Here is a 6,036-nt window from a genome sequence, read left to right as displayed (position 1 = left end):
GGCCCAAGGATTTGTGGGTGTCCAGTTTGTGTAAACAATCTCTTACCTGATCTTCCTCAACCAAGGGAAAGTCTTCCTTTTGCCTGACTTTCTCTTCTATCTCTAGGGTCTGGGATACCTGAGGGGGCTGGTTTTAGCAGTAGAGACAGAAGTGAAGAAGGCATTCAGTAACTCTGCCTTCTCTGTATCATCCGTCACCAGGGCAACCTCCTCATTCAGCAGCGGACCTACATTTTCCCTAACCTTCCTTTTGCTGCTGATATAGTTGAAGAAGCCCTTCTTGTGTTATTCAATTTCTGCACACCATGTGCCCTTCTCACAGGATGTTTTTGCCTTTGAAATACGAAAAACATCATGCGTTTTTCACTTTCACATTCTAAGAAACACCAAGTTTCAGGCCTTGGTGCAGCTGCATCACAAAGAGACTAAATTCCTATCAAAATCCACCTCAGAGTAAAGTTTTCGTTACTAATGAATCTCTCGCAATGAATACTATCATAACTGATGAAGCAGAGATCTTTAGGTTTCATGAGCAGAAGCAAACAGAATTCTTCCATGCCATGTATCCAAAACAAACAGAATTTCTCAATTTTTCTGACACCGTAGTTCAATATCTATCTATTATTCAGGGAGTATAAAATCTAAAGAGAAGATTAGACAGTTCCTATATATTAGAGTAATATATAGTAATTCTGTGACTAGTTATAAAAAGTAATGTCTTAAGGTCTGAGAATTTATTTATGATAACATGTCATAAGCTTGTATTTTGGGATTAAAATTATGCAGCTCAAAAATTCTTTTTCAAAGGTGTAAGAATCCAGAGTGTTCATAACTTGTGTTGAAATTTTTCAAAACAAGTCACACTCCTACAATTTTTAGGGTTTTTCTCAGGACAACTCCAAGCTTTCTTTTCACCTCAGCAGGCCATAATTTTGTGGAGTTTCTTAAGACTAGAACAATATGATTGATGTGAAGTCAAAACTAAACTTGAATTGACTGGTTAAAATTCTCTAAAGAATAAACGAATGTAATTTGAAGTAAAGCTGACAACAGAAATTAATAGTTTAAGTAATACCCCGCACAAGCTTGAGTAGGACTTATCATTAGTTCTGTTTAAGACACTGTCCACAATGCAACAACCTGTCTTAAAAACAAATTCTGTATATATTTTTCTATATTAAGATGGGTATGACTTAGGACACTACAAAAATGCGATGTTTGCAAAGACTCCATTTTTCCACTTCCTAGTTAGATCTGTAATTCTCCATTGTTGTGGTTGCAATTATTTCTACTCTACCTTGTTATTAAACACAAAATCCATAAAACAATAAAGTGATTAAAAAATTGTACTTTATACCACTTTTTAACTCAAGAGGATGAACTACTTGAATGATAGTCTGTATTTACTCTTAGGAAATGATAAAAAGTAACATACTTATATAAATATATTAATAATAATAATGTAAGTACCTTTTTTAATTTAGAAAAAATAAAATTGTAATGGTTACTTTCCACAATGTATTGAGCTCACATGATTCTTGTGTTCCTGTTATCTAGAAAAATTTTCACTTAAGATTCAAGTATCTTATTAATTTTCTTCTTCTGGAGGGCCTCTCCTTGGAAGGGAGGAGACCTGAGTATCAGTGTGAAAAGGCAATAAAGTTGTTTTTTTTTTCCCTTTCCTTGTGACTTTTCATTTTTACAAGTGACTTCTTATTTTTTCCTGTCTGAGAAATCATGTTCGCAGCTTTTTTATGAGGAGTTTGTATTCTTTGAATTCACCAGATATGTTACCCACAGATAAAAGTTCCTTAACAGACAGAAAAATAGTATATGCAAAATCTTTTCCTAGGAATCTGAGCTTAGACTTCCAAATGATATTTAACAAAAATGACTCCTTGTAAAAATTACTAATGGCCTTGTCTCTTCATTTATTGTTGTTCTTATTTCAATTACTTCAGTATTGTGAGAGTTTCCTCAAATACTGGAACTCCACAGCAGCACAAGCTTTGAGGACTAAAAAAGTCTTACAATACAACCAAGTTCTTTTAAGTAACTCCACGTTTTCTAAGAGTGGTTCCTACTTGCATTTTATTGGGCAATTGAAATTGTCCTGGCCAAACTAAAATCTGGATTCACAAAGTACACCTAGATAGTCAGTAGTCCATCTGATGCTGAGTGTAAAAATCTAAGTAGAGGAGAACCGAGTTGAAGACAGAGTCTTTTTTTATTCGCATTACAAAGTTATGATCTTTTGAAACAGATCAAAATATTAACTGACATTTAGCTTGTGTCAGGAAACAGAAGTATTGCTGATAAGAAAAGCAGGAAATGGGAAGCTTCAGAAAATAAACTGTAGATTTTGTATTGGAAAAGAAAGCATCTTGTGAGTTGAAGGAGGCCAGTTCCTGGATGCTGTGTGGCATAGTGGCCTTTAAACCCACTACAAAGGGTCTATATGGTTTCCACATTTAAAGCTTTAACAACCTCCATGGCTAGCTGCTCTCAAATTGCAGTTGCAAATGAGGCAAAAAGACAAAGTATCTCTCTAGTTCGAAATATGATACTTTATGTCATACTACATATGTATATAGTAGTTTACAGATGAGTAGTAGTCCACAAATCTGAAGTGGAATGAAAAAACAATTTTTTACTATTGTTATTACAAATGAAACTTTTTATACAACTGTTTTATTTAATTAAAGTGAAGATAAAGTACTCAAGAAGTCTCCAAAATGAAGACAAATTTCCTTACATGAAAATTATTCTTCATTCATCTGTTTATATATATAAATTACAATTTTATTGCTCGTTTTCATGCTCGTTTCTCTCCATCTGGCATTGAAAATAAAGCAGAAGAAATTGTCTAATCCCACATGATCACTAAGTATCGATGAAATAATATGTTGTCTAAAGACATTTATTTGCTTTACAACAGACACGGTTACTACAAATGTCAGGAAATCTCAGTCAGCTAGTCACAAGAACAGATTTCCCTGTCACACCTGCTCAAAAAGCAGCCGGTAACCAGGCTCCCTCTAAAGGCTGCAATACAAATCCCCTCCAGACACCTGGGCAACACGCTTGCATGTCACAAATCAGAAAGCTGTGGGCATTGTGGAAGTTGACTCTACTGGTATAATTTGGGAGCAGGCACACTCTTTAAATGTCTTGTTTTTACAGAAGATGTAACCTATAAAAAGAGAAATATATGCCCTCTCCACCCTACCCTTCTGGGCAGTGGTATCAGAGCAGGTAGTGTAAGGGAAGGTCCATCCTGCAGTCCCCTCCTTTCTAGCCTCTCCTCATACGTCCTGTATCTCCAGCTTCTGTTTCTCCCTACATCCCCAACACTGAAAAGCGGGAAAATCCACATATCTCTGATCATCTGTGGATAAGAGACTCACAGCAGCAGCAGCAGCACATCTCATGGTCACCCCATCACTTGAGCTGTTCCTTGGACTCTGCCTCTCTGGTTCTCTGCCCACCGTTCCCCACAGCCTGACTCTTCTTTCCCAGTAATGCCACTTTGTCTCCATCATTTGAACCCCAAAGCAAAGGAAGGAAAGGCTCACAAAGATAAACAAGCTGTATTTAACTAATTGTTGGCTAAATGTTAATTATAGTTTGAGAACAAAAGCAGCACAGTGGAATTTTCCAACTGAATGTACAACTGTAGGATGTGGTTTAAAAGAAAAAAAAATAGAAATAAAGAGAAAGAGAAAAGAAGATTTTGCAGGAAACCCAATTGAGATCTATAGCTTGGATTTTAATCATGACTTGAACATACATCTTCAGTGACCCTGGGTGAGTCATTTCATTTCCTGGTGCATTAATTTCCCAAACTCCAATACACAGATAATATATAATGAATGCTGCCGTTTCAAATCATGTCACAATAATCTCTGTAATGAGATTTTTAAATGGAAATTGCAATAAAACTGTGAAGAATAAGATATACATATAGGCCCAGCACAATATGTTAATACCCTTTTTAATGATTCATTAGTGTTTAAGATTTAACTGATAGGCCTGTAGCAATAGTGCAGAAAGAGAGGCAAATATATGTGCAGGCTGCTGCTACCACCAGTAAAAAAAAGGCCTCGACTGTGATAGTGTAGTGAAGCAAGAGACAGCTAAAAAGGACACCACTACAGGTACCACTCTGTCTACAAATATGGCCAACTGGAAAATGGTCAGGGCTGGGAGGAGGAAGGTTTTAGCTATTTCACATCTGGTGTGAGCATCCTTGTACATTAGCTCTAACCCTGTGGAGGGCAGGTTAACCAATCCAGAATGATAGTTCAGTAACGAGTGATACTAACTCCCTGTTTCTCTAATAGATGAGGGTCCTTCTGTTGCAAGTGTGGTACTATAAAAGGAAAATGTCTCTTTTTTTCCATTCACCATTCTGTGTTTCTTTAAGCAGGAAGACTGAGTGGCACAGCCAGATAAAGGCACAATAATTCAATTTGCTTTTTCCTATTCTGCATCTAATCTAATTGAACCAATAAAGCCCCCCAAATTGGATTAATCTATAGGCATGCCTGATTCAGTAAAGTAGATAGGATTCTTCAGTGCGTAGTCATTAACCTCAGAGGGGAAGTTAACACCAGACTTTCCTTCAAGAGAAAGAAAAAAGTTGCAAATAAAATACAATCACATTTTGGGGATATATTGGTAAAGATGATTCAGAGATGAAAAAAAAAAAAGGGGGGGAGAGAGTCTAAAAGGCTTTTTCTTTCAAATGAAAGAAAATACAATCCACATATGCAAGTTCTTGATAATTTTTTATTGTGAAACTTACAGGCCTCCAGAAGGCTGTACTATATAGATTACAGTTCTATGATGAAATGCTTCAGACCAAAAAGAAAAAAATCAGTCAGTGTATTCAGGAGTCTTTAGAAAAAGAATTATATTTCTGCCTTTCTGGAACTGGAAAATTATTTCCATTTTTGGAACTGGACCACTGACTGGACAATCACCCTAACATAACACTGAACACTTAAATGGGTCAGGAAGCTAAAGACTGTTGATGACAAAAACCACAGCTGTAATATGAAAGCTAGATAGCACTAAATGTTGAGGTTCAGGAAGGGTATTTTCACAGCTTCTTTCAGGGCGATTATTTGTGAGTAATGGATGCCATCTGAACATAGAAAACCTATGTTTAATGACACAGTAACTTAATGGTGATATGTACTAATGGTATAAAGGTCCGATGAAGGAAGTGGAAGAAACACCACTGCTGAACAAATTTTGAACACCATAAAGCACTACTGCTGCTGACTCTCAAGCAAAAGCTGTGTTGGTAGGAGATAAGAAGGTTTGTGGTATTTTTCAAGTTCACTGTGTAAGTAATGTTCCTAATACTGAGAGAGCTGGGTCTGTTCAACCTGGAGAAGAGAAGGCTGAGAGGGGATCTCATCAGTGCTTAAAAATATCTCAAGGGTGGATGTCAAGAGGATGTGACCAGACTCTTTTCAGTGGTGCCCAATGATAGGATGAAGGGCAACGAGCACAGACTGAAGCACAGGAGGTTCCATCTGAACATGAGGAGAAACTTTTTTACCTTGAGGGCGCCAGAGCACTGGAACAGGCTGCCCGAAGAGGCTGTGGAGTCTCCTGCTCTGGAAATATTCAAAACCCACCTGGACACATTTCTGTGTGATCTGCTCTAGGTGAAACTGCTTTAGCAGGTGGGCTGGACTAGATGATCTCCAGAGGTCCCTTCCAACCCCAACAATTCTGTGATTCTGTGATTCTGTGCTCATAGCAGGAGAGTTCACCTGTGACAACTTGCTGAACTTCAGTGAAGTTTGTGTGTCTGCATGTGAGGGGGAAATCGGTAAAGCAGCCATTTGAAGTACTCCTCTGTCCACTTGAATAAAACAAAAGCAGAAAATATGGCAAAAAAGTAAACTGAATATAACCATGAAGGCAAGGAAAAAAGTCAATTTGATCTACTTAAAAAAAAGATAAAAGCTCAACAAATAATCCCAAGAAAATATCCAGTTAATTTATTTTGTTTATATA

This window comes from Caloenas nicobarica, chromosome 2 (assembly GCF_036013445.1).
Source record: "Caloenas nicobarica isolate bCalNic1 chromosome 2, bCalNic1.hap1, whole genome shotgun sequence".
Taxonomy (NCBI): domain Eukaryota; kingdom Metazoa; phylum Chordata; class Aves; order Columbiformes; family Columbidae; genus Caloenas; species Caloenas nicobarica.
This window is presented reverse-complemented; position numbering follows the sequence as displayed.